The sequence below is a fragment of the Struthio camelus genome, chromosome 6 (genome assembly GCF_040807025.1).
Source record: "Struthio camelus isolate bStrCam1 chromosome 6, bStrCam1.hap1, whole genome shotgun sequence".
Taxonomy (NCBI): Eukaryota; Metazoa; Chordata; class Aves; order Struthioniformes; family Struthionidae; genus Struthio; species Struthio camelus.
In genome coordinates this window covers 19,157,614-19,171,962 of record NC_090947.1, presented here as the reverse complement: position 1 = coordinate 19,171,962, position 14,349 = coordinate 19,157,614, and positions in this window count along the sequence as shown.

Sequence of the window (14,349 nt, the reverse complement as noted above, 5' to 3'; positions counted from 1 at the left end):
GTATCTATTGCATAATATAAGTGTAGTGGAGATATTCAAGCTAAAGTTAACTCTGAATGAGCTAGTCTGGTACCAGAAACTCTATAGCCATGCTGAGTAAAAATCCACTTAGATTGCTTAGTCAGGATAAGTTAGCACAGTGCTACGGATGGGCTAATATGATCATATTATTTCTGGCATCTCACCTCGAGCAGCTTTAAGTTTATTTGGAACAGCACAGAACGCTTCCTTTTTTTAAATGAACACAGTAATAGATCAGACCTGAAATACAATAACAGCCAATGCATATGAATTTCTATCAACATGAGAAGTTGTGCCTTCAGATAAGGCAAATTTAAAATATAAGTTTCTGCATACTGAAAATGTTGAAATTAGGGACAATACAACTGAGGTTAACAGCAATTAAACCAAACATAATTATATCTTTGAAACTTGCACAAAGGGAGAAAGGATAACGTGGCTAACAAAGTCAAATTCAGCAGCTTAAAGCTGTGCAGGAAACGTAGTTTTAGTGGTCATGTTGTTTTCCCATGAGAGTTTTTGTCATTGTGCTTGGAATGATACAAGTAAAAAAACCATCTACATACTGCATTCCCTGGGCTGGTTCCTTAGCTGGGGTAAGCAGACATAGCTCCATAAACTCCCATGCTTCTACCATGCAATAAGAAGTAAGGGCTTGCATCTAGAAGCTCACTGGAAGTAACTAATACCACTGGAAAAAGCAATTCTAATAGTTACTCTGGTAGCTGACTCTTAGTACAGACACCATTTACAGTTAATACTGCTTCATTAATCAATCACAGAATGATGGATTAGAACTCATAGGGAAAGGTGTTCACCTCATAAGGAATGAGGCATTTATACCCAACTAATTCTCATTAAAATTAATCATTATGACCTTTAGCATGCTGTAGAGTTACAAATTTTACACAAGGCTCAAACTGTATTTCCAGAGAATTGTTACTGTGCACCAGCTGTAGGATATTACCCCCACACTTCAGCTAACACAAGAAATCACATCCTCGGCATCTTCAGGCCAAGCTCAGTTAGGTCAGCTGAGCACAGCCAGTGAGCACGGTTTGACCACAGCAAGCAGATTTTGTTCCGAAGCAGTCTTGGATGTGCCTTGCAATCTCTTCTGCCAGCTTTTTTGTGGCAGCAGCAATCTCTACTACAGGGTGTTAGAAGCAACATGTGGGAGAGAAAGAGAAAGAAAGAAGGAAGCTGTTACCTCACTTATATACAGCTGCTTCATGGAGATCTCATAGCTATGCTCTCAAGTCCATCACTGTTACTCTTTCATAAATGTTAGAAGATCAGGGATCTACAAAATTTACTGAGTAATACCTCATTTTGATACCACAAATGGGTGACATTTGCAAGATTCATCACAGATTTTATTTCAAGAAAGCCAGCAGATTCCTAGCATATTTTGAAACCCTTTTAAAGCAAAGCTATCCCCCTGAGCTCAGCGGGTAGGGGTGACCATATTTAGAACTTCCACACAATTCCAGTGGGTGTAAACACATCACATATGTTTTCTATTATTTTTAATGACAGTCTCTCAGCTGCTTCTGGTAGTAGTCAAAAATCTGCTCAACTCCTGTTTAAAGCAGGTTCCTATTCCATATGCTGAGATTTTCTGTTTTTAAATTTTGTGACATTGTCATTCTCCTACCAGCTTCTGGGTGTATAAACAATTCCTGTCCTTTCAAACATCTTCTATCTTTAATATGTTAAATGTTATTTGGAAAGGGAGGACGCAGGAAATGTATATTTTCATAATGTAGCTTCTTTTTTTTCTTACTCCCAGGTTTTGCTCATTCATGTTGATATTAACTTTTTGTTTGTTTGTTTGTTTTGTTTTTTAAAAGCCATTCCTACCTAGTGATGTTGACTGGAATGAGAAGTAGTGCTCTAGTTAAAGGTCACTCAGGTTTGTGTGAAATGGTGTTTTCATTTCCTTAGTTTCACTTCCTACTTATGCACTTCAGAAGAATAATGGTTCTTTTCTACAGTGATGAGAGTTCATCAGACCAAGGTATCGCTCTACAGCCAAACCTCCTGAAGATAAAATCACTCTGTATAAATTTTTGAGCTATACCATGAATTGAACTGTGCAATCATTTGGCAGTTTTAGCTCATTTAGCTCATTCTTCTCTTTTCAGTTCCTTTTTTTTTTCTTCTTCCTTTGTCCTGATTTTTTTAAACCTCTGTAAAGTATTTATATATTGCCTGGCCTTAAGGAACAATCTCAGCTGTTTTCCAGAGCTGAGGCAGTAGAGCCCCCTTGTGGGGATATGATGTTTAGTGACAGAAGGTGATTTTGTGCCCAGAAAACTATACAACAGGGTATGTTGAAAGCACTTTTTTTTTTTTGGCCTAACTACCTTAAATAGATGATTGTATTACATAACTGTGCTGATTAGTAATTTGGATTTTTATGTTCACATTCTTTGATGATGTAACTTTGCTGGCAAAACTTTTGTGGTGTAATCGTTGTCTTACTTAACTCTTGATATATAATTTTACTCAGCTTTTACTCTTTAAATAGAAAGGGAATGTGGCTGTTAAGATAACAGAAATAAAAGTATTCCATTTGTACTGGACATTCCACCTAAATTTTGTCTTGTATTAAGGACCAATGAATCAAATTCTAAAAATTTGGCTAGATAGCTAGACCTTTCTTCATCTTTAATTTTTCTATGGTAGAAATGGAAAATTATATTTTCTTAAATATAGTTTCACAGAAAATGGCAAAAATTATTTGTTTTCATTCAAAATAAAGAAAAATACCAAAATGTTGATGCTCCTTTGATAGTCTCATTGACATTTGCAATATGTTTTTGCACATTGTGTACTCAATAGCAAGAGCTCTTGGCCATCTTCTGCCTTACCTAGAGACAGATGTAGTATCTGTTAGCAATTTTTTCCCTTTAAATCACTATGGTATATTGTCGAACATTGTACTGAAAACAGTGTTATCCAGAAGAAGTCACCATAACAAGACCCTTTAGAAATACACTCATCATGTCATGAGATGTTACATTTGTTAATTATCTTTTCTTAGTACTATAGCAGACCTTCAAATTAATAGCTATTGCAAACTATAGGCAAGCAGTAGGTGCCTGACTTAATTAACTCTAACTCTGTGTGATGTGATTTGTTTCTCAGTGTTTTTTGTGCTAAAAATGGACACTGGCTTTCCTATGGCATATGGCTTTCCAAAGGACTGTGATACAGCAACTTTAGGATCTAGAATACTTTATTGCTACTTGATGATTTAGTTTCATTGTGGCCTGCAAATTAGAAGATCCCTGAGAACTGGGGCACAACTAGTGGAGTAATGCAAAACTAATTGCATTATTATTTTGATGAAGACCTACTATAAATAACAAATAACAAACTATTTTTAAATAGGAATACCAAAACAGATATGCTGTATGGTGTACAATAAACCAATATTGCTAAAATATATTAATACCAAATAGTCTTAGGAGAGACCTGAAAGAGAAAATACGTACCGATTATAAGATAACCTGGGTAGGATCTTCTGAACTGGGGAATTCCAGCATGCTCAAGGGAGAGGTTTCCGGTTTTTCCCTGTAAGATTAAATTCAAACCCCAAACACTGCCTCCTTCTTGTCACCTTCACTGCACAGCTGCAGTTGCATTCTGTTCCTCTCAGCTAAACTTAAAATTCAGCTGCTCAGCTCTTGGTGTGATTATATTTCTTTGCTGACATATTACTGGTAAAGTATCTATTTCATACTGGGGACTCCAGACCCACATTGGAATACAAGCCAAAAAAGTCTACTTGACAGGAGTCCGTCTTTGAGTCCTTCTAGTCAGATATATCTCATCGTTGCTGTCGGGAATACCATGCAAAATAAGAACCCTGTTGTCTTCTAAAAACCCAAGACAGTCGTGAAGAGTACTCACAAGAAAAACAGTCTGGATAAATGTGGGACTACTTATCAGTCAGTTCAACACCTCATTTAACAGAAGGCTTTCCAGCATACAGACATATACTTGAATTTTGTACGAGTTTGTAAAAATTGAAATTTTTCTCCAAATATTCAATAGCGAATGTCCTATCCTTTTTGATCACGGTGAAAACATTTTTACATTTTCAGGCATAAAGTCCAGCACTAAAGCATATACAAAAATGGTAATTTTCTTTAAAATATTTCTATAGAATGTATAGTAAATTCTATACCAGAAAATGTTATATAGAACAGCTAATAAGCAATTCAGCAATGATTATTTCAATGCTTAGAGTCACACCAGGTTTTAATATCTGGTGAATCAATATTTTTCTTGTTTTTTAATGGCCTTTTCCCTAAAATACTAAATTTGAAGGGAGGCAGTATCATCTTGTAGTTATTAACTGTACTTTCTATTTTGAGTTGAGTCCTTACAGTCTGTGCAAAGTACAAATGTCATATTCCCTACGAGAAAGATTTCCAAATAAGCCTTTGGCAATATTTCTGAACAAAGTGGGACCACTGTAGAAATAAACTGGCTTTGTGTCTCAAATCTCCATGGGGCTTGTGAAACAAAATGACTTCAGCAGAGAAAGTAGGTTAAAGCAAGGACAGACAGTATCCTCAGTTAATGCAACTGAAAATAAGCACAAATACTCACCCCAGTCAGTACAGCTAAGATTCAATAGTTCTAAGAAAAAGTATGGGTGAAAAAGAACAAATGTGTTAATCTTTACAAAAACACTTTCCTTAATTCTTCCTTGGATGAGACATCCTCTGCAGACCTAGTATGACTCAGCTTTAAACTAGGTTTACTTTATCAATGTTATTTTAAAAATCCCATTTGATAAAATCTTAACAGTTGAAGATAGACTATTTTCAAACATTAACATTTCCAAAAGCTCTGATATTCTTTTGTTTTGAGTCTGTGTTCCTGATAGCTTGCATTAGTAAGTTTTTGATTTCTTTTTTTTTTTTAGGCATTGGATTATAGGTTATTTGCTTGTATAAGAGTTAATAGGAGAAACAGTGCCTTTTTAATCAATTCTTTTCAGAGTTCTTTCAGGCATAGATACCCTATGAATTGAAATGTGTTCCTATCTTTTTCCTACTGTTTTCTAATCAAATAGCTGTTGTTATTTTCTATTATACCAATTGTTAGCAACAATATGTTTTCTTTCTATTTCCTACCTACAGTTATAATGAGCTATTACTTCCGGAAGTACTTTCATGAGTTCCCTAATATATTGTTCTGCTGCTTTTCGGCTCCAGTTACAAATTATCCAGAATTTAGATAACTTACTCATTTTTGACACGGAGGAGTTTTCATAGCTGCAAAACTTACCAACAGTGTTTCTGTCACTTAATGTGTCATTCTCTACAGTATCACTGTGTATCATTTTTGGAAATTTAATTCTGAGAACAGAAGCATCTCTTTTTTTTTTTTCTCTATCTCCCCCCTCCCCTTTTTTTGATGAAACAGTGCCCCCAAGTGCTTTTATTTAAAAGGGGTAATTTAAGAAAAATAAGTAATCTGTTTACTAGTGCATTAGTCTTTAAACATAAAAATTCTGCTAGGCATTGCTACTAGAGGTGTTGGTTTGAAGTTTTCCTGATTTTATGTCCCGTAATAGAAAGTTGCCTAAACGGCAGACTTGATGACTGAATTCTACTAGTGTCGCCGGAGTGGAGCCGGGGGAAGGGGACGGTCTGCCCAGCCTGCCCAGCCTGCCGAGCCTCCCGAGCCCGCAGCACGTCGTTTCCCTGTGAGTTGCCTTATTGCTGCTTTTGTCTGTTGCCAGTTGACATCAGGAGAGCTGGCGGCAGTCCAGCAGACAGCAGGAAGCGATATTTGTTTATTTGTTTGTGGATAAGCAGAGAAGAAGGATGGCGTGAAGTGAAAAAGAACAAAAAGAAAGCAAGCAAGGAACAGCTTTAGCTGCAACATAGTCGTAAAAATACAAATACAGCCAATTAACCATTTTTCCTAAAGTCTATGAAATACATGTGACAGTAATCATAAATAATCATAGTAATCATAAATAGGCTCTAAATCTCAAAAACCACAGATTTTTATAGTAACCTGAAGTGACAATTTTCTAGCTTTTTTAAATATTAAGAGTCACTGCAATCTTTCCTAAGTAATATGCAAAAGTTGGTTGACAGTATCACGACTGTTGAAAAACTGAAGAATCATGATCATCACATCTAGCAGATTCATCATCCTCAAGGGAGAAATTTTTAAAGCCAAATTTTGAAACTGAAAAGTAACAGTTTATCTGTCAATGAGACCTTAAATTCGAACAGGGCATGTGGGAGAGAAGAAAGTTAAGAGAGAAAGAGAGCGCTTGAAAGCAGGAAAGGGCACCATTTGGAAGAAAAAAAAAACCCTTCCGTTAATCCTTCACCTTCAGTGTAGAATTGAATTAAATTTATTATTAGGATCACAGGGCAGAGTCATGAACAAAAAGGAAAGAAAACAAAAGGAAGGAAAAATCAAAACAGCTAGCTACATGCAAAGATGCAAGAGTTAGCAAAGCTAAACAAAAATTAAACCTGCTATGAGTATGGACAGGGCATCTGCAGCTGCAGTATGGGAACTTCCGTAGCTCTGCTTAATGGAGAATGTGATCAGCATTTCTGAGAATTTCCTCCTCAGTGAACATACCCACTTCTGAATGAGGACAGAGGTAATTGTATGCATTTGTCTGAAGAGATAATTTTACATTTTGTTTTGGTTTTTTTAGAAACAGGGCTCTGTACTTAGCATGAGTTGTAGTTTTTATTTTTGGGGAAAATTAATCACTGGCTTCAGCTTGCAAATTAGTTATATAAGTGTATTTAATAATAATCAAAAACTATGTGCGAATTGCCTATCATATTTAGACAGGATGATTGGAAATGCAGATCTTCCTGGAAAATGATCCATAGTCTAATCTGACTGCTTAACAGTATATTAGTGTTGCAGTTATCTAAAGAAAACTAGCATTTTTTATGGTCTAGTAAAAAGGAGCTACATTAAAGTGATGCTACAGGTTTTTTTTTTCTTTTGTGTGTGTGTGGCACTAAATAGTTAGTGCTAATTAGCTTATTGCTGGGAGTGGTGGGGGCCAGGGGAGAAAGGGGCTGGGGATCAGGGCTGATGGTCTGCAGGTTTGGTGTGTGAGAGAAACGGACAGCAAAAGCTGGCATCACCCTCCCTTCCCCATCATGACAGATCTTCTGCTGGGGTAACATCTTAATGGAAAGGAAAATTTTGTTTTCTAAGCAAGGCAACTTCCTGCCATTTGCTTTATTGTGCTCAGGAAAACAGGGTTTTCTAAATAAGTAGAACTCTACCAAAGAAATGATAGATATCACCACCTAACTGATATCCACCACCTTGACTGATATCACCACCTAAATTTCTGTCATTAATGGAAACAAACTTCCAGATCCACAAAAATTGGCTAGTTGTCCTCAAAAGATCAGTCCAAACACATGTGAATACACAAACGAAAGCAAAAAAGATTCCTATCCTGTGAGCTCCACACCAAAAACAATTATTTCAAAATAATTGAAAATGAAAGGTAACAACATCTCCCTTACACAGCAGTTACCCTGCACAGCAGAAACAAATTAAAATCCATAAAACGGAAAGGAAGAGCTCACTGTCCCTGAAGACAGAGTTTCCCAGTCAGTCCTACCGATGTACCACAGTCGGTAACAGATGAGCTCTGCAGCATGCTGCGATGGTTAGCAGCACGGCCGTTTCGGACCCCAGCTGAGGAGATGGGGTGCATGTGCAAGGCTATCAAGTCTCACACATTTTTTGCACCTCCGCTGATATTCCACTGCCCAGCTGATGCACCTTCTGGCTTCAGCAGGGTCCCTTGCCACCTGCTGAGCTGGAGAACCCCCTGGCTTTGCTTGCTCTTCCCTGCAGCTGATCCAAGACTGTTACCTCCTCCACAAACAGAAACTGTTCAGCTCCAATGTTTCTTAAGCCACCCTGGTATCCTGTCTCATATTGTCTAACCCTGAGAAACATATCTATCACAAGCAAAATTTTAGGTAGCTCTGTGTCTTTCTGTCTATCCCATTGCATGGATTGGCCATAGGTTGAAATTCATAACTGGAATTAAAAGCCGTATAGATGCAAATAATTGCTTTAAATAATTTTCAGTAAGCTGTCACACAAAACAGCTCAGTAGTTTATCTGTCACAGAGGTAGGAAGTTTAAGTATCAGGCATGGTTCCCCCAAATTACCTGCTAGCCGCTCACTCTAGCCGTGGTCTAGTTTTCTCAGGTATGTCTCACTTTAAAAAACAAACAGTCCTAGGCCACTGAGCACTTTGGAGGTCAAAGCCTTTCCAACTCTAGCTGGAGCACTTTGAACTGAGAAATAAGGTGAAAGGCTTGTGATGTGATAAGATCTGTGGCAGAGCATTAATGGAGTAAACTAGATGTTTACACCAAGCGTGAAATCAGCCAGGTGTACTTCTGAGTTATACAGATCTGTGTGAATACAGGTATGTATGGGAAAGAGAAAGTAAGCAAAAACACACATACAAGCAGTAAAAGCATAGTAGTGCCAGATACTCCGTTTCCAAAGAATAAAACTATGTTTTCTAGTCTTGGGAGCACCACAGAAGTTAAGCTTATCTCTTTTTGTTACATATAGCTTCAATTTGTGCTTAGGGGATTTCTAGATCATATAACTTCCATCAGCTTCATTACACTTTTTTTTTTTTTTTAAACATGGAAATTATAAACTGTAGGATTGGGCTGCAGAGCATGTCCATTCTTTATCTCACAGAGTGCAAAAACTTAATTAATCCTTGATGAATTACAACTAATTGGATTCTCTAATAATAAAAGAAATTGCTCTGTAGTTTTTCTGTTAAATGCATCTACAGTAGAAAACCGTCTTTTAAGAGCTATACTGGCTTGTCACGTAAATGTAAATAAAGAAGCTGCCCTTTTAATTTCTGTTTTATGGATCTTTGACAACCATACATCTAGTCTTTTGAGTCTGTCTGCATCACACCACATACCTTAGGGGTGGAAGAACAAACTCTGCCCTCAGAAAGCTATACAAAAGTACTCTCTTTCTATTTTTAGGTGTCATGTGATACTTACAGTCACTTTGGGCAGAGTAGTTTGTGTTTTGTGCTCGATATAAAGACAGAAAAGTTGTGTTACAGGTAATAGGCTTGACTTTCCTCTAGGTATCTGATGCACAATGGAAATCTTTATTTGCAATTCAATGGCTATATTTTGTCCAGATTAATAATCTGGCAAAAATTTTGAATTTTAGGAAATATTTCACTATCTAACTTTCATAATTATAAAAATAACTTGATACCTTTATTTTCTGGCATTAAAAATACAACATTTCACCAGAAAAAGAGAAACAAGAAATACCATTCTACGTAGACAAATTTGTAAGAAGTAATACTGCAAAATGGATAGGGTTTTCCATTAAGAAAGGAAAGCATTTTGCCTTTATCAATGCTGTAACTTTGTTCTTTGTAGCATTAACCCAATCAAATAAAAAAATTTGAAGAGGTGTGTTAATGAGTATGGCATTTGGTTTCATGATCGAGCAAATGGTTCTGCTGCTCTTGCAACATCTTGCCCTTGGCAGTTGCAGTCACCGTTTGCCAATTTGAGTTGGTGATGCCAAAATGTGATCCCTCACAGCAAGTCACTTGCTGGTGGAGCAAAGATCTGCAAGCGTTAGGCAATATTACCCCTAGTCTAAAATAATCCGGTTTTGCATTTGCGTATGTTACTTATTTGGGGTGTGTGTGAGAGAGGATGTCTGCGGCATAATTCTAACTCGTTTCCCCATCTCTAGAAGTAGTTTCTACTGGTCAATTGCAAAAGCAAGCACTAATTTTTCTCTCTCTTGATTTGATTTCTGTGTGACAGTAAAACTGCCAAAGACAAAATGGGTTGAAAGAAACGAGATAATGGATGGTTTTATAACTGGGTGGAGTGAATTTTACAAAATATGGGAGAAAGGTGACCTCTGTTCAGCAGACTCCCTGCTCATTAACAGATGGCTGTAGTTTAATCATTCCACTGTGCTGGGGAGAAGGAATCAAATTAGGTATTGTGTGAAGCTGTCATTACTCTGTTTCTCTGTATAGTCCCAGCTTTAAGCATGTCGTTCCTTTCATAGCAGTCCCTCAGAATACTGTATCTCATCCTTTCCACATCAAAGTGCTGTCAGCACTTTTATAATATAAAAAGGATGCAGAGATAACGTTATAGTACATTCTCTTCAAGCAGCATTGACTTGTAGTACATTTGCAACATTTCTTTTTTTTCTGAGATTTGCAAAAGAAGATGCGTCACCAGAATTAGTAGCATCTTCAAAACAAACAAAAGCAGGAAGAGAAATATCCATTTAAAACTGGGCCAAAGCACTTCTGCAGGTATTGGTGGAGATTTTAGAAAGTAAATTCTTCTTAAGTGTTCTTAAGTGTATAATTCTTCATTATAGTCAGCAAATATTAACCATTTTGAGTATGGAAAACATCAATTTCTGTAAAGCGTGGATGGTCTCTCTGTATTAGCTGAAAAAATACGATACCTTAAAAAAATCTTCAGTGAAATATATCGTAAGTCAGAGTCCACGCCTTCTAACATCAAAGCTAGTAACTACTCAGCTAGTAACCAGTGCATAAAGAGTTGGGCTTGCTCTGTTGAGCTTATTGCTTTATGACAAAGTAGAAAAAAAAATCAACAAACAGGAAGGAAAAGAATGTAAGGCGTCTGAAAGGAAGAACTGTACTTTACAGGACTGACTTGCACTTTGTAGGACTTTCTCTAAACCCACTCTGTGAAGAAATATACTTTCTGCCTAGATATTCATTATGCAGCTGTGCAAATATAATCTCTAAATGTTTCACATTGCATTTACCAGCCCTGTTTGTCATTCACTGCAGTCTACATAAGAGATTGTCACAGAACTGATTAATGATAGGATAGGGAACAAAAAAGTGAAGCTGATGGGTGAATTTCCAAAGCGAGGGTGCCTGTGTTTGGTAAGCAGACAGAAGAGTTTTAGGTGTGTTCGCCGGCCCGTGTCCCGTTTCAGGTATTCTCGGAGGCTGTGATGGGATTTTTGGGTTGTGGTAGTTTGCTCCCTTCCCCTGGTGGAAGGTTAAAGGTGTTGGATTTCAGTGTGTCACTGGAGCTGAACTATGCTTACTATAGTCAGCCCTTTCAAAATGAATAAGATACTTAGGTTTTGCTATATTTTTTCTGCTGTTTTTTACAGAGGCAAGTAATGTTTTAACATTTTCTGGAGTTTCAGGTAGATGTGTTGTTCCATTTTCAGGAACCTTCTGGATATCTCTGCCACGTAATAAGAGCTGAGTATAATGCCACACAGAGGGAGAATGCTGGATAGTGCAGGCGTAGCTACTGCCACAAAAGTACAGGGTTTGAGCAATGGGTGGAAACTGCATTTTTTTTTCCAGAAAAATTTTATAATTTTATATCACATTTCAGAGATTTCAGAGATTTTTACAACATGAAATAGAACTACAAATCAATAAAAAATAGAAATGTTGTATTTCTGTTTCAAAGCTACAATATTTCAAAGTTGTTTCAAAATAAAAAAGCAAAGTATTACCTTGAAATTAGGTGATTATGTGAAATGTTTGGATTGTATCTTAAATTCCATTTCAGCCTTTTTCAGAATAACATAGCATGTTCATGTGGCAACGTAATTAAAGTTCAATAAGAGAAAGAGAAAAATGAATATTTAGATAACTCATTTTTCTGAACTCGATAATAAAAGCTTTTTGAAACCACCAGAATGAAAGCTTAGGTCTATATATAACATGTATTTCAGATCCATCTCTATCTAAACATTGTTCAGCTTGTCTCAGAATTATGAAAGATCTGTGCTCAAAACTGTTTTTTCCTTCCTCAATCTTTTTCTGCTCCCTTACCTTGTTAACATATAACTGTCAATAATGTTTATTCGGTTCTTCATGAACACAAAAGGAAGAACACTTAAATAACAGTGTTTTGTCCTACACAGAGGTCACAGACTGATCTCGGTTACCTCAGTGTAAATCTGGAGAAAGTCAGCAGAAAGCAATGGGCTTACTCAAATCAATTATTACTGTGGTGTAAGTGAGATGGAGTCTACCTCGTAGGGCCACTGTGGCCATTGACCTGCAGGTGGGAACCGCAGGGAGCCTCGGAGCGTTGACCGGGCAGCTCCGAGGAAGCGCAGCCTGCACAGCGGCAGCACCCGGGCGAGCCTGGGTGCCGCGCTGCGCGCAGCTGCACGGCTAAAGAGCAAGCCCGGACAGGGTCACTAGAGATCGGTAATTGTTAGGCAGCCATGCAAGAGTGGAAAAAAACCCACAGCTTAAATACTCCTCCCCCAGCCTAACCCCCAGGATTATGCCTCTGATAACCACGGTGGTAGCTGGCCCCCTATTGGGTTCATCTCCGAGTCTGCTGTGGGTGCAGTGAAGTGTTGCCCGGTTTCTTTAATGATCAGTATTACGCTTTTTATATCTTTAAGGTTTCTGAAACGGCTGTTGAGCCTGTTTTTCTGTGCCAGTATCAGGCATCAGCGGGCCCTGGCGCTGAAGCAGACCCCAGCGGGACGCCTGGAAGGCAGTGCTGTGCCAGGTTAGCGAAGGGCTACATCAGTTCAGATACACTGATGCTTCCTGACACCCACACGGTGAGAGCCACCTTGTCCGAACAGGCTGCAAACACACACCACAAAGTCCTTTTCCATCTTCTTCCTGTGTCTTTCCTCCTACTGCCAACCAACAAGCAGTTAAGGACATTCTGCAATATATTGCACCCATGTAAAAATTGTACTTCCCACTTGTGCCCGTGTGTGTCATTATATCACTTTTTACACAGAGAATTTAACCCAGAGTTTCACATACCTCCTGTCAGTGACCGAGTCCCAGTTGTTCTCACAGAAATATTGTGTTAGCTAAACTGGACACTCGGGGCGGGGGGGTAGGGATCTGCAGAGGCCCTTTAAACTAGCTTTAATAAAAGGCCCAGGAACTTAAGAGCTTTGTTTCTTTTGCCACGTAAGTATAATTCTGGATAGTGACGATTCCTCTATATAAGGCAAAATAACATTGACGTAGATTTTTATCCTCAGTGCCCTGCCAGTCATTTTTCCCCTGCAGTAGCTAATGTAAATAAATGTGAAGAGAAGAAACATTGATTAGGCAGCTACTTTTGAAAGCAAGGCATAACATAAAATTTAACAAGCAAGATATTCCTCCATTTCTTCTTGCTCAGTTTTTATTATAGTTATTTACTACTTTTTGTTTTTCCCTACTTGTTGTGCTACAGTTAGCAAATCTTTGAAAAAATTGAGTAAATAAATACATAAAACCTTGCTAAGCCCCTTGATCTATGACAAACAGAGGATAAAGCCTCATTTGGGAGCAATCAAGAATAAATACTAAGGAACTGGGTGATTTATCTGGAGGTTTGCTTGTTTATTGTATTTTCATTCACGTTTTCAAAACGTTAACTCAAATTTCTAGCAAGTTTGAACTAACTTAGCTCAGTCTTTGAAATGAGGTAGAATTCCATCATGGAAAGACTTCATCTGTTGTTATATGGACGCTCTTTTCTTCACAGGATTTGCCACTTTATTTTGAAAAATCTCTCAAATAGGGCAACTTTCCTGTTCGCCATTTAACTCACTACTGCAAATTACATATTACACTACAAGCTGTTGTCATCCCTACCGTATCAATATGCTGCTGATAAAACTAAGTGTAGTCATTTTCTTCATCTGTAGGGCTTTTGAACACCTTGAATGTATACCCATTACACATGTTTTGCCTAATAGTTAAGCAAAAAAATGTTAATCTTAAGTGATAAAGAGAAAGCTGCCAACTCCTTTAATACCACATCTTCCCAGTAGTAACATAAAGTAGCAAGGGACCAAATTAAAGCCTATGTTTTAGGCACACCCTATTTTGCTGAGAATTATGTATCTTTGCTTAACGTAGGTCTCAGAACTGACAAGAACCAGAGTAGCAAATGGTTGCCTTTGCTGCAGCCCTAATTCCCTGAGAGATACAGAGGAATCACCGAGCAACAGTTGAAGAGGGTAGGGATTAGACACTGTGGTTTGGCAAAAGCCACAAACCTAAGAGGCAAGGTCATTACTGGAGCCTCTGAGAAATTAAGAGTGGTTGGTGCTAGTAGGTGAAAACAAAGGAATTTTCTTTCCATCAGTATTACAGAATGAAATTAAATGAAATAGCGAAAATCACTCTGAGAATATGGAAGACAGAAACTGTTGTGTTTCTGGTTACAGGATACAAATGACTGCAGTGTTTGATCCCACATAGTGGG